Source organism: Symphalangus syndactylus, chromosome 1, assembly GCF_028878055.3.
Source record: "Symphalangus syndactylus isolate Jambi chromosome 1, NHGRI_mSymSyn1-v2.1_pri, whole genome shotgun sequence".
NCBI lineage: Eukaryota > Metazoa > Chordata > Mammalia > Primates > Hylobatidae > Symphalangus > Symphalangus syndactylus.
Genome location: NC_072423.2, coordinates 131,161,571 through 131,181,850, shown reverse-complemented (window position 1 = coordinate 131,181,850; position 20,280 = coordinate 131,161,571). Strand labels below are relative to the sequence as shown.

The following is a 20,280-nucleotide window of genomic DNA, read 5'->3' as shown; positions in this document are numbered from 1 at the left end:
GGACAGTCAAGCATAGATGCATTTACAGGATCTTTCTCCAATCTGCCATAATTCATTTTTCTTCCTATGCCTGTGCTGTATGAACTATGCCATTTAGCAGCCACATGCTCCCTTACTCCTTTATAATTCACATTTAGCATCAATCCAGAGGTTTCTAATTTGTCTTTTCTTTCACTTGAAGCTTATGTATATAGTTATGATATGCTTTACATTTTGTCCAGGGCTAACTATAGTTTCTAGAGCAACTATAAAACTTGGGGAATCCAACAAAAAAGTCCAGGGGGTTAAACAATAATCTAAGCCTCTTATTTGTAAATCTTTGCATATCTGTGAATTGCTTTAAAATGCTTGAGTCAAAAAGGGCTGGGATGCTGGATCAAACAATATGGACAAACAATGAATACATATGGAAACTACATGGTGAGAATATGGAGATTCATTATACTATTCCCTCTGCATCTGTGTGTTTGAAAATTTCCATATAGAGAAATTATTTTTAAAAAATAAATATGTGAAAGCAACCATCCAGGGATGATTGAGCAGGTTTTTTGTTTCTTTTTAAACAGACTTTTAAGAGTTTTTTTGTTGTTGGTGGTATTAATAAGTTAGTCTCAAAAACACATGGGGACAAACAAAAACCTACATAAAGAGAAAAAGAAAACAATGCTATCATTTTTGGACGTTGTTCAATTTCACATTGTGAGTGCTAGAATTTGCTCCTTGAAGTGCAATTGGAATCATTTTCTAGATCTTTTGTAAAATCACAAAGGATATTTTTGTGTTTATTAATATCTTTGCAGCCCCTTAGAGACCTTGATATTTTTTCTTTAATACTACTAAAATAATATCAGATATACACTCAGGTCTATTCCATTTTGGAATATTGTCTTTCACACATACTTACGCACATACAAATACACCACTCCACCCCCTCCACCAAAGGAATGTGTGTGTGTGTGTGTGTGTGTGTATTTCACATATAAAAGCAGGCCAGTGTAGAGTGTAGTGGCTCCCACCTGTAATCTCAGGACTTTAGGAGGCCGAGGCAGGTGGATCATAAGGTCAGGAGTTCAAGACCAGCCTGGCCAAAATGGTGAAACCCCATCTCTACTAAAAATATAAAAATTAACCAGGCACGGTGGCAGGTGCCTTGAATCCCAGCTACTTGGGAGGCTGAGGCAGGAGAATTGCTTGAACTCGGGAGGCGGAGGTTGCAGTGAGCCGAGATCACACTACTGCACTCCAGCCTGGGTGACAGAGTGAGACTCTGTCTCAATTTAAAAAGAAAAAAAAAAAAAAAGCAGGCCAACTAAAGGTTTGTTTTTGTCAACTGTAGTATTTGGGTTAATCAGGTAATGCTGCACATTCTCTTTCAAATATAGATTTTTGTATAGTAACTTGTTTGATATAGTTATCAAACAAATGGGGAAGGTCCAATAATGTTAAAAGAACAAAATCAACAAATATCAGTGAAGAACTTGATTTGCAGAAAGATTTTAACAGCAAGAATCATTCTACAGTGCATTTCCATTTTGATGGCCATTTTAATAATGATGCTGAATGAGAATGCATCTCACCTATGTAACAGAAAATTTTCTTGATTCCATTTCATTTAAGGTTTTAGAAGTATCAGCTCAGACACTGGAGGAGTAATCAATAAACATGCCAATTATGTCAGAGAAAAATTATGAATGCCTGAATATTTGCAGCCTTATTTCTTTCTTGCTTTACAAAGAATATGCCTACCTGCCTTTTGCACTTCTGGTAAAGATACGAGGTAGGCAGAGGTGAAGAGTTGCAAGGAACTGGGACAACTGGCAACCTTCTCTTTTGGAAGGCTGCTAGCAAGAGATTAGACTGGATCTTAGAGGAAAGGCATGGGGGTTCAAAGACAAGTTTCTGTGGAGACTGATAAGTAATCCTGGGGAGGAGGGAATATGCAGAAAAAGTGAAAAAGAGAGAGAAAAGAGCTTATTAATGAGAACTTCTTGCTGTTCTGTTAGTTTCTTTAAGCTCCTGGGGTAGACTGAATAACTTTTTAATGCTTCTTAGTTGTTTCTCTTTACACTTGACTCCTTGATGAGACAGGACCATGAAGGAGGCCATCTTTATTGAGGTTACATAACCTTCAATATATTCAATCTACTTGGTTAATACTCACTGAAGTTACAAGAAAGAATGCCCATGAAGGAATCTCTTTATTTTCCTACTGTCATCCCTTCTTCCACTGAGACTCTGATACTTTTTGAAATTACATTTTTTTTAGTTTTTTGGGCTCCTTTGAGTATAATTGAAGGAAATTTCTATCCCGTTCTCCATTTTCGCTAGGAAATTGGGAGCCACATGTGTAAGGATAATGTTTATTGATTCTTAGAATGAAGGATCTTAGATTATCTCTCCTCCAACATCCTCTTTTAAATATGAAAACATGTAGGGATTTGCTATCTTTACAAACAAATAAAACCCAGATCTTTAGGTTTGGTAATGGAAGTACCTCTGTTTGATTAGGAACAACTAGACCTTGAATTCTGATTCTCATCCCTTGAGTTGCACCTTTCTCCTCAGGCATCCTGCTAGCCTTTAGAGGTCCCTGTCACTCTAGCAGGAAAGGGATGGAGAAAGGATCCCTACTAGTTCACTGATCTCCTCTCCCACTGCCCTCCCCCTTTTTCATTCATTGCAATTTTTTTCCAAAGAGCTGAGTACACACTAACCTCAAGACATTTTGTACTTCTGACCTTTTGCCTACAACACTTTTCTTCCTCATATTTCCAAAGATTGCTCCCTCCTTTCTTTAGAACTTCACTGAGATCTTTCCAGATTACTGCATCTATTACCTCCTCTTCTGTCAGTCTCTGCTCCTTACATTACCTTATCTTTTTTTAGCACTTCACAATTGAAGTTTTATTTATATGTTTACTTGTCTTTTGGCTGTCCCTTTTTACTAAAGTATAATTTCCATGACAGCGACATTCCTTAGTCTAGTTTTATGGGATTTAGAATAATGCCTGGAACATAGTAAGTGCTCAATAGTTGTGAATGAATGAATGTTCTTCTGTTACTGTTGGGAACAGGCTGCAATCACTGAAGATTGTGGTAAATAAGGAGGTGGGGATCATTTGATCCAGGAAGCAGTATGGAATGAACTATGGAATATCAAGACCCGGGATTATATACTGGTTCTGACACTTATTAGCTGAGTATACTTAATTTACTTAAACTCTCTCATCTTTAGGAATTTTTCCATCTCAAAAGGGGTTTCAACTCAAAAAGAGGTAGTTTTGTGGAATAAATGTGAACACATTAAAGCATCTACCACAATATCAAACACAAAGGAAGCTTCATTTAAAAATCGATAACTATGCAATTTGCCTTTAAAAGGTTAATCTGCTTCTTAGAATTTATAATTCATATCAGATCTTAAATTGCAATTTACTATTTTTATATATACCAAGCAGGGCCATATTCTGGTAAATCTGTTCCCATATTTTGAAAAAGGCAGGGGATTCTCCCTCCTGACCACATAAAGCCAGTTTCCTTAGAATTAAATTTTCCTGTGAGGAACAGAACTAGAAAAAACTATTTTAAGATGCATGTATAACTAAAAAAGAACACGAATAGCCAAGGCAATCCTAAGCAAAAAGAACAAAGTGGAGGAATCATACTACCTGACTTCAAACTATGCTACATAGCTACAGTAACCAAAACAGCATGGTACTGGTAGAAAAACAGACACATAGGCCAATGGGACAGAACAGAGCCCAGAAACAAGGCCACACACCTACAACTATGTAATCTTCAACAAAGCTGACAAAAACAAGCAATGAGAAAAGGACTCCCTATTCAATAAATGATGTTTTGATAACTAGCTTAGCCATATGCAGAAAATTGAAACTGAACCCCTTCCTTACACCATATACAAAAATTAACTCAAGATGGATTAAAGACTTAAATGTACAACCTCGAAGACAACCTAGGAAATGCCATTGTGGAAATAAGAATAGGCAAAGATTTCATGATGAAGATGCTAAAAGCAATTGCAACAAAAGCAAAAGTTGACAAATGGGATCTAATTTAAAATTAAGAGCTTCTGCCCAGGAAAAAGGACTATCAACAGAGTAAACAGACAACCTACAGAATAGGAGAAAATATTATAAACTGTGCATCTGACAAAGATCTAATATTGAGCATCTTCAAGAAACTTAAACAAATTTACAAGAATAAAACAACCCCATTAACAAGTGGGCAAAGGACATGAATAGACCCTTTTCAAAAGAAGACATACATCTAGCCAATTCAAACATATGAAAAAAAGCTCATCATCACTGATCATTAGAGAAATGCAAATTAAAACCACAATGAGATATTATCTCACACCAGTCAGAATGGCTATTACTAAAAAGTCAAAATATAGCAGATGCTGGCAAGGTTGCAGAGAAAAGAGAACACATAAACTGTTGGTGGGAGTGTAAGTTAGTTCAACCATTGTGGAAAACAGTGTGGCAATTCTTCAAAGACCTACGAATAGAAATACCATTCAACCCAGCAATCCCATTACTAGGTATATACCCAAAGGAGTATAAATTGTTCTATTATAAAGAAACATGCATGTATATGTTCACTGCAGCACTATTCACAATAGCAAAGTCATGGAATTAACCTAAATGCCCATCAATGACAGATTAGATAAAGAAAATGTGGTACAGATACACCATGGAATACTATGCAGCCATTAACAAGAAAAAGATCATGTCCTTTTCAGGAACATGGATGGAGCTGGAGGTTATTATTCTTAGAAAAGTACTGCAGGAACAGAAAATCAAATACCACTTGTTCTCACTTATATGTGGGGGCTAAATGATGAGAACACGTGGACCCATAGAGAGGAACAACACACTGTGGCCTCTCAGAGAGTGGAGGGTGGGAGGAGGGAGAGGATTAGGAAAAATAACTAATGGCTACTAGGCTTAATACCCGGGTGATGAAATAATCTGCACAACCAACCCCCATGACACAAGTTTACCTATGTAACAAAGCTGCACATGTACCCCTGAACTTAAAATAAAAATTAAATTTAAAAAACTTAAAATTGGTAACTATGTAATTTTCCTTTAAGAAGTTCATCTGCTTTTTAGAAATTAAAATTCATATTGTATCTTAAGTTACAGTTTACTTTTTTTTGTTGTTGTTGTTTTTTTGTTTTATTTTTGCAGTTGCAAGATTTAATAGAGTGAAAACAGAGCTCTCATACAAAGGGAGAGGACCCAAAGTGGGTAGCCGTTGCCAGCTGGAATACCTGGGTTTATATCCTGATCATTGTCCCTCCCCCTGTGCTCTCAGGCGATAGATGATTGGCTACTTCTTTACCTCCTGTTTTTCCCTAATTAGCATTTTAGTGAGCTCTCTTTACTACCTGATTGGTTGGGTGTGAGCTAAGTTACAAGCCCCGTGTTTAGAGGTGGATGTGGTCACCTTCCCAGCTAGGCTTAGGGATTCTTAGTCAGCCTAGGAAATCCAGCTAGTCCTGTCTCTCATCACCTGGGAGCTTTGGCTCTTTGGGTGGTTCTAAACAGCATCAAGGTTGAGATCGAGGTTGTCTTTGGGGTCTCCACCCCTTGAAACCTGCTCCTACTTGCTAGTTCCTGCCAGGGAGACCCGGGTGATCAGCTTCCCTCAAAGTCCAGGGCAGAAGCACTCTGGTGGCCCCAGGTGCCTAGAGATAGGCAGAAGGGAGACACCTATGAGTCACTCCTCCACTTCTTCCAGAGACCATACTGTTTTGTTTGTTTGTTTTTGAAAGTGTCAAAAAGCCATGAGCACAAAGCTTCCCCTCTGTGCTGTGAGTTTGGGGATCTGGAATAGAAAAAGAAGTTCCCATCCCCGGGGACACCTTTCCTGGCACTGCTCCCCAGCCTCCTCCCAGCTCCAGGCTGAGAAGGGTGTCCCTCCCCGCGTCCCTGCAGCAGCCAGCACTGAGGTCGGCCTCCACCCCAGCCACAGTGTGCTCCCACGTTGTGTTTCCGGGCCTGTCCCCAATGTCAAATCCTAGAGGCTAGGCCTCTTACAATTTACTTTCTAACTATTTGTATATATAACAAGCAGGGGCACATCTGGCACATCTGTTCTCAAATTTTGAAAAAGGAAAGGGGTTCTTCCTCCTGACCACATAAAGCCAGTTTCTTCAGAATCGAATTCTCATGTGAGGAACCAGGTAATTAATTCTAGATTTGAGACACCTTCAGGAGACCTTCTCTCTACTCCGCTAAAGGTCTCAGGATATGTCCATTGCTAAATTTGAAACAGTTCACCAACTCTGGTTGGAGAATTGTTTAATTTCATGGTCATAGAGAAAGGAAGGTTGACTTGATTGTTAGCTAACTTACTTCGAGATAATCCAAAATGGAAATAGTAAAGAATGGTTTTACTTTGCCCTTTGTATTACCTGGCAAATTTGGCAGTGTTTCTCATGGGCTTTGTCTACAAGAGTGAAACAAATCAGAGAGCTTTATAGTAATGTAGCATATTTAGGTCCTTTCACAAAGTCAACCCTTGTTAAACAGATCATAATTCATATAAAAAGAAAGCTCTCCTTCTTACCACTTAAATTTTATAGTCCAAAATAGAGCCTTTGAACTCTCTTCAATTCTAAAATGCATCACTGTGATGCCTGCAGAGGTTAGGTCTATTTTCAATTGACTGTACTGTTTCTATGCTAGAAATAAAATGAGAGGCATGGATCCAGGAAAATGGCCCTAAAAATAATAATTTTTGCATGTGTCTCAATAATATCTAACATTTGTGTCTTTCCATGGTTCATAAAAGTTATTCCCCTGTTTACCTTACATAACACTGCAAGTTACTCCCAATCTTTTATTCATTCAACAAATATTTACTACACGCTACTGTATGCCAGATTTGGGATTAAGTGTTCAGTGTGAGGTCATATAATTCTCTTAGTTAGGGAAATTTTATGTTGCTGGTCCGCTTTTACAATGAGTAAGTGGTGAAACTGAGATGTGAAAATTAAGTCTATTATCAGTAAAAAGATCATATATATCAAATCCTTGACTATCTTTAATTTGTGAAAACTACATTAAATATGACTTTTTCCTATAAGGAAAGCTTTTACAGATTCCTAGATGGTTAAATTTAATTGCTTCTACATGTTTTATATATAATCATTATATGCCAAAAATACACATTATGTTCAATACAAAATATTTACTTCTTTGATTATGATTATTTTTAGGTAAAAAAATGAATATGCTGCCAAGCTGCGATTACTATATTTAGAATATGTACAACTTGTGACTAGCCAAATTTGTAATGATCTTTTAGAAAATAGGGGAAAGATTTCCAGTGCCTATTTTAGGTAAGAAAGCCTTCCTGAGAGACTTATTAAATATTAAATGCTTTATTAAGAAATTTAGAGACTCTTTATGCAGATATTTTAAAAGCCTGACAGATATATCCAATGTCGGACTGAATTAAGTTCAGTCTTGGCTTATTCAGCTGAGAGGGTGCTTTGCTGTTGTCGAGACATAGGACAGTTGTCAGGGTGCCTTCCACCCTGGAAAATACATAAGCTTGCTAAAATTGTGCAGGTGCATGCATGTGTGCATGTATGTGTATAATCTACTGCATTCTAGGAACTACATTATACTTGGGGGATACAAAGATAAATAATGCAGAGACCCTATACTCGAGAGACATTTAAATTGTAAAAAAAAAAGGCATATAAATAAATGAGTGAGCTGAGGTGTTTCACAGATACCAAATTAGAAGTGTGTATAATAGACACACAAGAATAAATGAAATTGACTTATAATTTAAAAATATATTTAATGTCTGCTTTGCTATCAGAAAGAATATTCTTTAAGAACTAGGACTTTTTCTATTTTATTCATTACTTAGTCTTTCATGAATAGCACAACACCTGATATATAGCCCCATGTTTCCAATGAATTTTGAATGAATTTCAGGCAAGGGTGAATAAATAAGTTGAATGAATGTATTAAAAATTAATTAATAATAAGTTATTTTATGGGAATTTGGTGGGGTGGGAAAAGTGGTCAGGAAATGTTTTATGAAAGTGATTAAGTAGGAAAAGAGAGAAGCCAGTTCAGAGAGAAGGAGCAGCATAAGCAAATCTGGGAGAGTGTGAAAGGTCTCAGCCCTTTTTGAGAAGTTGCTGTATGTGGAAAGTCAGATGCATACATTGAGATCATGACATTGGATGGCCTTTTGTGTTAAGGAGTTTGGACATTATCCTATAGGTGGGCATGTGGGCGATTAAAGTAAATTTACACTTTAGAAAGATCTATTGACAGTTTGAATCCATATAAGATACCTTTAGTGCTCACTCCCAGTGGAAAAATTGGTACCTATCTAAGAAAAATATGAATTTCTGGACAGCTATTCAACCTTCTCCTGGGGTAGTCTAGCACTAAACTAGTTTATCTCTTTGTTTCTATAGCACAGAAGGATGGGTATTGTATTTTATAGTCATTTCTATGCATTGTTTTTATACTAAACTTCTTCATAGGTGATGCTGCCAAGTTATTTCTTTTTTTATGATTGTTTAGATTGATTTATCCATAGATGTTTACAGCACAAATGGTCTTTAACATCTCCTTGAAAAACTCAGTTTCTAGGACCTGGATTAAATTTATATTGTATTGATTAGTATGTGATTCAAGTTACCTGAGAGCACCCTTCAAATTGTCACAATTTCAGTACCTTGACTCTTGAATTAGAAAAAATACCATCTCAGGTCATTACCCCTGTACATCTTTTACCTACTGAAAGCGAGGTTCTCATTCCAGCTGATGCCTCTAGCCTTATTAACTCATACCTGCATTGTAACATAGAGCTTTCACTTTAAAACTAGAATAGTATTTATTTCTACTAACTGAGTTCACTGCATCCTGGGAATTCTTTCTGCCTCTAGCTACAGGAAATATATGCTTAGGAACAGCATGAGGGAAATTGAGATGTGTTTTCTTGACCTGAGTTGGAGTTCAGTCTAAGGGTGCATATGTATTTGCTTCCTTGGTGGAGAATCCTAAGTGAATGCTCTACTAGAAAGGATCCTGATGTTTTACATTAAAAGATTCCTCCCTATCTACCCCCACCCCCACCCCCACCGTGGCCCCCATTTGTTTTTTCCTAGGGTGGTTAACATGAGTTTCACTTGAAATCAGAGTTACACCTGGGATTATGACTTGGAATTCTTTCTTGTTATTACTTTCTTTTCTTTTTCAAGTAGGTTGGCTAATCATATTTACATGTGGAAATGTGGGGACTCTGTGCTCTTTTTTTTGTTAAAAAAGAAAGTTTGTGCCCCTGCCCTCCAACTACATTTCTTTACAGAAGTAATATTAAGAAGTTATTTTGTCTGTCTACATTTATTTAATAATTTGATCAACGGATATTGACATGTGTATTACCCTCAGCCACTCTGCAGGACCAGTGAGGTAGACACTAGGCAATGGTGAATAGGGCCCAGCTTCTGACCTCAGTCAAATCAAATTCTCATAGTAGTGGAGAGGAACATGGGAATGCATTATGGAAAATTAATGACATTTAGCTCATCCCCTATTGATGAACATTTATAAATTATGATACATCATAATTATGCCATAATACTAAGAAGCATTTCATGATATGTGCACTAATATGGAAAATTCTTCATATACAATTAAGGTAAACAAACAAAACCAATATAATAAGCAATACTACCATCTTTGAAATTAAAAAAAGAACTAAATAAATTAGTAGATGTATATAGTTATGCATTTTTGAAAGAGATCATAAAAAGTGAGGGATTTAAAAGTGGTATTTTTATTTTTAACCTTTCTATAGTTTGAATTTACTAACTTTTTACGTGTAGTTTTTCCGTATTTTTAATTCATTTTTAATATCAAAGGGGTATCTGCACTGTAAGATTAGAGTGATATTTCTTTGTACCTCTTCCTAATAAAAAATTTCATCTTATATGTAGTACATAGTAATCTATAAATATAAAATACAGTATGCAAGAGCTCTCTCAGAGGGAAGTGCAATACTCTGAAGCCAAGGAGGAGGGAGGAATGTGGCAGGATCAGAAACACTTCGTCTTGGTCAATAAATAAGATTCTTCTAATTTCATGAAGGTGCTTCATCTTAGAAACTTTTTCCTTGGTGCTTTGCCTTTTAGCCACACAAGTTTCGCTAGTCTGTTGCTACCTCAACCAACTGATATTTCTTGGAAATGCTGGTACTTTCCAATTTCTTGGTTTCAAAACATTGCCTTCATCCAGCACCAGTAATGTTCCAGCCTTTTCCCCAAAAAGTGAACTAAATTTAACTGTCAGTGACAACTTTATGTCCCATCTACTTGAAACATTAACTTTTTCCACTTGAAACAATAGCGTTACATTATTCCCCTTATGGGGGCACGGTTGTTCCTTTTAGAACCATCTTTTTATATAGGGAAGGAATTATCAGAGAATTGTTACAATTTTTTTAAATGATGGTGTTTTAATCTTTAAAACAGAGAGGAGATCTTGAGATCACTATTTAGGCCGTAATACAATTTGTCAAAAGGTGATTTCCTCTATGTTGTTTCTAGTCAAATAGCTGTTCTCTGCTTTTGTCGTCACCGTGGGGCATTTTCTTTCTTGTAAGCCTATTTCACATAGTACAGAATTATATATAAAACCGAATATAAGCAGTAATCCATTACTGAGGGATAAAATTAGGCATGTGCATGAAAATTACATTTGTTCAATGTATGCTATTTTTTATTTACTTCCTCTTTTTAGTTTATATTCCCTCACCAGGTTTTGACCTAAATGATAGGCATAAACATGAGCCTGACACTTATAAATACAATCCAGGTGATTTGTTTATTATTTTAAAACAAGCCATTATTAGAGGGGCAGCATACATTCTTTTAGGAGATCTAACTGGTTTCTTAGCTTTTGGTTTTAATTCTAACCTGGCCCAGAGAACTACTGTAATTATATTTTTGTGAGTACTCAATCTTTTTGCCCCATTCCAAAATGATAAAGTCAGTCATAAGAACTGCTCAAAGTTCATTCCCTATTCCTTCTGATGGTAAAGAGGGTAGAAAGTAAGCAGTTGGAGAAAGCGTTCACTTAGACATCAAAAGAGCTGATTGTAACTTTGCCACCAACTACCACAAATTAGCTAGCAATTCGCTAAACTTTTATTTTTATTTTCCTTATTGACAAAATCAAGAGTTTGAATTAAGAAAATTTTATAGTTATATGGCAGACAGGATCTATACGCCATTCAGCGTGGGATTTTATTACAATTAAGAATTACATACCTAGCTACGCCTCGCTTATTATTGTACACAAAACATAATTAAATACTAAGCAGGGTGCTAAGAGTCAAAAGAAAATGTAACCAAATAGCTTCCTTTGCCATATGCAGGTTTTCTAACTCCAAAATAAAATAATTCTGTGTTGTAACCGTCAAGTAATTTTTGCCATGTAAACTGTGGTTTAAATTGAAAGCTTGCCAGCTCTATATCTAGAAATAAATACATACATACATATGCATGGGGGCATTCACACACACACATACACACATACACACTCTGGTAGGCATCAGAAGTCTATCATGCATAGGGCACATGTGGAAAAGAAAGTGGACATTTTCCAACAAAACCTTTTGCAAACATTTCAGAGGCCTTATTCTGCAAGACCTTCCTGGATATAACAAACAAAATAGTGTTTTGGGATAAGTGAAAATAATTAAAGGCATGGGTTCCAGCATACAGGTAGCTTCAGACACTTATTTCTAGCATTTCTCCATAAATATTTTTTGTCCCAAATCAGTATAAAGTACTTCTGTCTGCATTTGGAAGGATTGTGGAGTGTCGGAGCAAGTACCAAAGGAGTTCTAAGTTTTTGTTGCAAGGCTACCAGTTCTCAACATCAAGTCTAGATGGCCCCAGACGTTCTTAAAGCATTTTGACCAAATCTTAGCATTGCATCCACTTTCCTAATTTATATTTTCATTTAACAAACATTTGATTAAAACTTGTTTTTATCCAGAGTAGGTGACAGTTGACTTGTTTTCCATGTGCTAGTTCATGATTTGGCAGTTGGCATGGGGTGGGAGGTGGGGCATATATGCAAACCATTGTTTCAAACTCTGTGGAATTGGATGTGATTTCTAAGCTAAAGGATATTCCATGACTGCAGTGCTGGACATCCATTCCGTGCTCTACAAATGCCTATCTATGTTTCTATTATAGCAGCCATTGTAATCTTGAGTTTTCCTTTTACTTGGCTTTCTCCCCTTCTAGACTGTGACTACTTTGCCAGGAGCAAAGTTTAGAGTAGTGCCAGTATTATTTGGTATTGAATACGTGTGGGTCAAAAAATAAATAAAAGATTGACTGTGTTAAAAATGCTCCTGAGTTTCATTATCATCCTTCTGTTAATATCATGTTTTCATCCATTAGTATGAACTGCTTTTTAATGTGCAAGTCACCCAGAATATCACAGGAATAGTTTAGGGAGGAGGTTTCATTTGTTTCTTTTCTTTTATTTATTTATTTATTTTTTTTTTTTTTGAGGCGGAGCCTCGCTCTGTCGCCCAGGCTGGAGTGCAGTGGCGCGATCTCGGCCCACTGCAAGCTCCGCCTCCCGGGTTCACGCCATTCTCCTGCTTCAGCCTCCCGAGTAGCTGGAACTACAGGCGGCCGCCACCACGCCTGGCTAATTTTTTGTATTTTTAGTAGAGATGGGGTTTTACCTTGTTAGCCAGGATGGTCTCGATCTCCTGACCTCGTGATCATTTGTTTCATTTTTTCAATTGAGAAATAATTTACAACCTCACAATTTTTCTTTAAAGGTAGCTCCTGGTTCAAAAATTTATAACTTTTAACTTTTAATTTTTGAGATTCTTTTTTAAAGTCCTTTATTTTGTCTACTCTTATACTAAGATTTTATAAACTCACCTTGAATAAGCTGCTTCTGTTGTCATTAGCTTTTCTTCTCCACCCAGCTCCTCCCACTCTTTATTTTTTCCTGAAGATTTGGAACCTATCTGAAATGAGGAATTTTTAAATTTAATAGTTAAAGTACCAGACCAGTAATGTTATAGCAATAAAGAAATATTTAAAACCATCACCACAGTCCAACACAAGCACTAGAATAACTTAAATAAATTGAATGTTAAAAATGAAAGTGTTCAGCTTCTCTAAGGAAAGAAGGAATTCTGCTGTCGATATCTTAGATGTCAATATCTTCTCATCAATAGCATCTTAAAGAACATTTTAGTGACTTATCAAACTGCATGTATTTTAAATTGTAAACAGAAAATCAAAATAAATTCTCATACCTTAATTTTGATAAGCAAAATCTTGGTCATTGTTTTGCTTGCTTAAAACACCAAATCCTATAAGCCATCGGATCATTATATCAGTTTATGCATTGTATGTTGCATGTTTAATACAAAGTTTGGAAGGCTAGAAATACTCCACTAAGCAAGCAAACAGTAATTACTCCTTCGTAATTACTGTGCAACTTTATTGCCATGCATTGTTATAATTATATTTTAAATACTCCCCATTTGCATCATAGACCATAATGTCTTCTAGCACATTAAAGTCTGTGGCTTATAACAGCATCCCACTTCCACAAAGGCCTCTTCTTCATTTAGTCTCTATTTTAACTACTGTTAAAAGAGACTAAATGCAAGTAATTGGCACCATAATCCTACGGTAAGGAAATTGTAAGCAATATAATATTTCTGTGCTACTGAAGTCTCTAATTATTCAGAGCATTTCATGTTTAACGTTTAATATGCATTCCCCTTTCAGTTATGGAGCCAGTCATAACCAAAACAGTTCTTCTCAAATCTTAACATACACAGAAATCACCTGGGGATCTGGTTAAAATACAGATTTTGATATAGTTGGTCTGGAAACGGGCCCAAGAGTCTACATTTCTAACAAGCTCCCAGGTGATGATTCCATTGCTGCTGAGTTCATTGACCTTACTGTGAGTGACATCACTTTCATGTATTATCTATAACTAAGTGCAAAATGCGGTTAACAGTGTGCACACACACACACACACATTGCGCACATACATACACACATGGCAAACTTCACTCCAACCTCTCCTATGATCACTTTCTACCCTCAGATCTGGAAACAAATTAATCCTGTCACAGGATTTATTTAACACAAAGAGAAACAGCATTCAACCTGTGAAAGCTGGCCAAATACACGCTAGATAATATCACTCTGAGCTGGGAGTCAAAGAGGGCTTCCTTGTCATTTGCCAGATGGAGGGGTGTGTGTGTGCATGTGTGGTGGGGGCAGTTGGGAAAAGAAATTCCAGGCAGGGAGGAACTGCCCTTAGAAGTGACGAGAGTGAAATTAGCTCAGTGTGGCATCGTGTGCCTATAGTCCCAGATACTCAGGAGGGTGAGGCAGGAGAATCACTTGAACCCAGGAGGCGCAGGTTGAAGTGAGCTGAGATCCAAGATCAAGCCACTGCACTCCAGCCTGAGAGACAGAGCAAGACTCTGTCTCAAAAAAAAAAGAAAAAAAAAAAGGAAGTGACAGAGTGTAAACTATTCAGGGATGGAAAGATACTAATAAAGATATGATGAAGGGGAAAAATTCTTATTTTCTAATCAAAGAATTTGGATTTTATCTTAAAGGTATTTAGGAATTACCTAAGAACAAGACGATTATGTGAATTTTAGTTCACCTAGTCTACTAATGTTTTCTCTGCCACTCTCAGTGAAATATTTCTCTTTGGGAAATTAATCTGAATTTGACTCCTGAAATTTAAGGATACTATGGAAATATATTCATTGTTTTTGAAATAGCACATTTGAAAATGTACTTGGACACAGGAAGGGGAACATCACATACCAGGGCCTGTTGTACGGTGGGAGTAGGGGGGAGGGATAGCATTAGGAGATATACCTAATGTAAAGGATGAGTTAATGGGTGCAGCACACCAACATGGCACATGTATACATATGTAACAAACATGCACGTTGTGCACATGTACCCTAGAACTTAAAAGTATAATAATAATAAAAAAAAGAAAATGTATTTCTGGAATTTTTTTAAATGTATCTAGTAAAACATCGTGGCTTTATCTGTCTTCCATTATAATCATCTTAAAATTAACAGTATATAATCATCTTAAAATTAATAGAATCAGATGTTTTAACTTAGCAATGTCAGTAAATATAAATAGGTCATTATCAATATTCATAGCCTAACTGCTTATGCAGATCCCCAAATATCAGGGTGGCTAATATTTGAGACCTTTAAAAAAATTGTAAAATTTATGAAGACAGTTCACAAAGAGATCTTAGTTGAAAGCTAAGAAAATCTCACCCTATGACTTTTAAATTTTCTCTTAGTTTAAAAATAACTATTTGAAATTTCTCTTTACAATAAGGGAAAATTTTAAGGTAGGCTTAAAATCCAGAATCTCATACTCTTTATATATTTGATCTTTGGCAATCTAGAACATTATTATTTGGTAATATTTGTTTAAGGGATGTCTCTGCTAAATTTTTTTATGCCAGTCGGTAGAAGAAATATTAGTGTAAATAACTCATTTAGAGCATTTTATTTTATTTATTTAATACAAATGTTTAAATAAGGGAATTGGGAAAGACCTGCCGTTTTGGAATGTAATTATAGATATGTAATTGTTTTAGGGAGAGGTAACGAAAGGTAAAGATGGTCTCTTTTAATGAGGAAAGATTTTCTGGAACTTAGCTTTAGCAACAGTAATTATTTAACATTTTAATATGGGATCTGGAAAAGGGAAACTCCAGTGAAATCTATTACTATGTAGATGGCTCAATAGTTTTTCTAGTAGTAAAATACAACCCTGATGGATTTAAACTGCCAACAGAACTTTTGCAATTGAGTGGCAAGATCATAGTAATAGTACTAATGATCAGAAACAACAGCAAAGGAACAGAGAGCATTCATCACGGCAATTGGAGGTTAACACAGATAATAATAACATAACATGCATCATACCCAGGAGACAATGAAAGCCAAATTCTAGCAATGACTCAGGAAAGTGACCTAGTGCTGTAGTAGCCAGATGACCCAATGACAAGCTATAGCAAACAAGAACCATTTTAGAAACACAGATCTTTTCCATAAACACATCTTTTTGTTGTTGTTGTTGAGGATAGTTGCAAGGTTTGTATGTTGATGAGGCCTCTATGGAGTTAAAATGGAACAGAGTTGACGAAAATAAAGCTTAAACGTTCCAAACTCTGAACCAACCCAAATGTCCAACAACGATAGACTGGATTAAGAAAATGTGGCACGTATACACCATGGAACACTATGCAGCCATAAAAAAGGATGAGTTCATATCCTTTGTAGGGACATGGATGAAACTGGAAAACATCATTCTCAGTAAACTATCGCAAGGACAAAAAACCAAACACCGCATGTTCTCACTCATAGGTGGGAATTGAACAATGAGAACTCATGGACACAGGAAGTGGAATATCACACTCTGGGGACTGTTGTGGGGTTGGGGGAGGGGGGAGGGACAGCGTTAGGATATATACCTAATGCTAAATGACGAGTTAATAGGTGCAGGAAATCAGCGTGGCACATGGATACATATGTAACAAACCTGCACATTGTGCACATGTACCCTAAAACCTAAAGTATAAAAAAAAAAAAAAAAAAAATGTTCCAAACTCTGATACTGACACATGACCAGGTTTCACAGTTGGTAACTGGGAAATGGCTGACAGGGATACTAATCAATAATAATCTTTGCAGCAAACAGATTCAGTATTTATTTAGATATAATACATTCTTTAAAAAATCTTTCACAATAGCTCTATGAAGTATTTAACATTATTTCCCCATTTTATACATAAGAAAAAAGAGTCACAGAAATGTAAAAGAAAGGAAAGAAGGAAGGAAGGAAGGGAAGAGAGAGGAAGGGGAAGGGGAAGGGAAGGAGGGAGGGAGGAAGGGAGGGAGGGAGGAAGGAAGGAAGGAGGGAGGGAGGGAGGGAGGGAAGGAAGGAAGGGACGGAAGGAAGGGAGGGAAGGGAGGGAAGGAAGGAAGGAAGGGAGGGAGAGGAAGAAAGGAAGGAAGAAGGAAGGAAGGAAGGAAGGAAGGAAGGAAGGAAGGAAGGAAGGAAGGAAATTTACCTAGTATTTTGTAGCTAGCAAGTAAGGGAGCCAGACTTCAAACCCAGGAAGCTGGCACCCTTAACAATTAAGTGCCCTCAAAGTATGCGATAAAGCCTATGGAAATATGAGCCTGTAGAAACTACCTAAAGAGACGTCATATTCTAGACTATTAGAACCAGGGACTATCCTATACACCTTATAAGAACCATTATTAGGGGACAATAAACAACCCTGCTTCAAAGAGTAGAAATATGTTTCATAAAAGCCATTACCCAAAGATGTATAAAAGGTAAAACTTAAATAAAAATAGATTACCATTTACAACTTGGAAAAGAAACCCAGAATTTTCTGTAGCCACTGGGCAATGTGTTCTTACAGCCATAGGTAGAATAAAAATCTGGAAATTATCAGGGTAGGTTTTGAGAACAAAATAAGCAAGTTGGTCTCTTTTTAAATATAAATCTGACGTTAACAGAAGCCTTATGATATTAAGGGAAAACTGGTATGGGGACTAAGGAAGGGAGTGAAAACATGCTCCTCACCTATGAATTAGACATCCAAGAGGACAATCAAATTCGATCTCATGCCATATTGGGTCACTGATGACGCATCATGCATGGACTGTAGGACTTACAAATAAATCTGGACACAAAAGTTCTTATGTATGGGCCAATTCTGCTTATTTGGACACAGTGCAAATAGGTATGACAAGATATTTTTTTCCTCAAGGATGATACTTAGCAGATAAAGCCTGATTTCTAATTCAGTATTGGTACAACTGCATTTAGTGGTTTAGCTGCTACTTAGGTTTAAATCTCAGGTGTGTGACCCATAGCAAGCCACTAAACCATTCTGAATCTCAGTTCCTTCACTGGTAAAATAGGGAAAAATATTAGTTGCCTCATAGAGTTGTAGCGAAGGTTTAATGAATGATCTATGTAAAACGGAAGTGCTTGATAAACTTTAGTCTATTATTAACACCAAATACTAAAAAAAAAAAAAAAAATTCCTCTCCTTGGATAACATTCCTTGGTTAAAAAAATACTATATTTGAGTAGAAAGAAGCTTCTGACTGTTAAGGGTGATGGATATGTTCATTATCTTGACAATGGTGATGGTCACATAGGCATATGCATATATCAACACTGACAGATTGTATACTGGGAATATGTACAGTTCATTTTATGTCAGTTGACTCAATAAAGCTGTTAAAAAAAAAAAATCACCTGTGGGTGTTATGCGTGTGTCTGTGAATGTAGTTGCTAGGAAAATTTCTTACCTAACAGAGGCACACAAAGCTGCCATCCCTCCTCACAAGAAATTGGAACCAGTTTCTTTACAGCAAGAAATGTAAGGTGCTTCTAGATATACCTTTTGTGAGAAATTTGTACCACTGACAGTGATGAACTCATACGTTAGCATGACCATCCCATTTTAATACCTGTATGTACCTGAATCTTTAAAATGGCTAGAGAGAAAATACTCTATAGAGGAGGATGAGCTTACATGTGATATAAATAGATAGTTTTGAAATCTCACAGGAAATTATGTTACTCAGAGAATATTGGGATGCAATGATTGCATTTAGCATTTAGGTTTTTCATCTGGAATCAGAATTTACAGTACTTCTAACATAAAGGCAGTGACTATCTACAGATATTGCATGATGCAGTCTTTCTCTTGTGTGATTTCCCTGGCTTCACCCAAGTCACTGAACTCAGAGGCTCATCAGAGCAGTCAGTGTGAAAAACCACTTGTGTTCAGTGAGGCAATGATATTTATTGAGTGCTGTCTTTATATAGAACTGTGTGCTCTGTATAGGGCAGGAATGACATTTTGTTTTTTATTTCTCTTGGTCAATGGTGACCCCTGTCTCTTTGAGTCATTCCCTCCAGTACTGATAAACAGAGTTGCTGCTAATAAAGAGTGAGCTAAAAGGACTTGACAAAATATGACTCCCCCTTAGAGCCAAATGATTTTCAAATATTTATTTGTAGGTGTCTGTTTGATTGTATTCTTTTTCCACTGTTGATTTTGGAAAGAATTTTGGAAACAATTTTGGAATTCTCATTAATTCCTTAAAAATGTTTAATTTTACCCAGATAAGTAAATGCAAGGAATCTGGGGTGGGAATGGGGGAGAATGGGTGTTGGGGAAGTTGTGTCAGTTATCAAGACAATAATGCCACATATCAATTATAACATCCTAGTGGCATGAAACAATAAAGACTTCTTTAGCTTACATATTTGTGTGGTGGGCTCAGTTTATATCACCTAGGCCTATATATTTTTTTCTGTTGTTAACTGCCAGTTAACTCTGTACCACTACCGATCTTGGATGTGCGGGTTCACATCTCTGGGTGGTGGCTGGCATTGGATGATCTAGTATGGCCTTGGCTGGAATGTTAGGATGTTAAGGATGACATATCTTTATTTGTATCTCATCCTCCAGCAGGCTCACCTGGGCATGTTCACATATCCATGCACAGGAGCAAAAGAAGCAACTCTCAATACTTAAACCCATTTCAAGCTTCTGCTCATGTCTCATTTGCTAACATCCTGTTGGCCAAAGCAATCACATGGGGTCAGACCTGGAGTCAGAGTGAGAGGGCTCCACAATATTATATAGCAAAAGGCAAGGACACAGGGATTGGTCAAGAATTAGGGCCTTTAGTATAATTAATCTTTAGTAAAACATACTTTTCCTAATGAGTACAGTTATGCAGGGTGGTCATTTTGGTTTTCAGACTGTAAACTGACAAATTAATATTTGGTTAATTCAAGCAGATAAACTAAGAAATGAAACTTCCCAGCCATATTAATGTATTAAAAAAGTTTGTCAGGCCACTTTGGCTTTCATTTTATTCATTCATTTAAAAATATATTTATTGTGATAACAAGCAGCAATTTTCCAGTCAAGCAGGGATGTGAAGGAGAACATCAGTTCTCAAAGAATAATTTTGCCCTGTTGGGTTTTAAAAGATTGTCATTTTCCAATGTAATTGTTGGAAGAGGAGTTCAGACATCAGTTTTGGTCACTTTCTCTTGGGAAATACATTTACCTGAGTCATGTAGGACCACATCAAGCAATCTGGGACTCACA

The 20,280-nt window shown here is 36.6% G+C and overlaps 1 protein-coding gene across 8 annotated transcripts in view; it reads left to right on the top strand.

Annotated features, from left to right (window-relative positions):
• The window catches only part of RBMS3 (RNA binding motif single stranded interacting protein 3), a 1,708,877-nt gene that overhangs the window by 1,525,227 nt on the left and 163,370 nt on the right, over nucleotides 1-20,280 (top strand). The window lies entirely within an intron of this gene.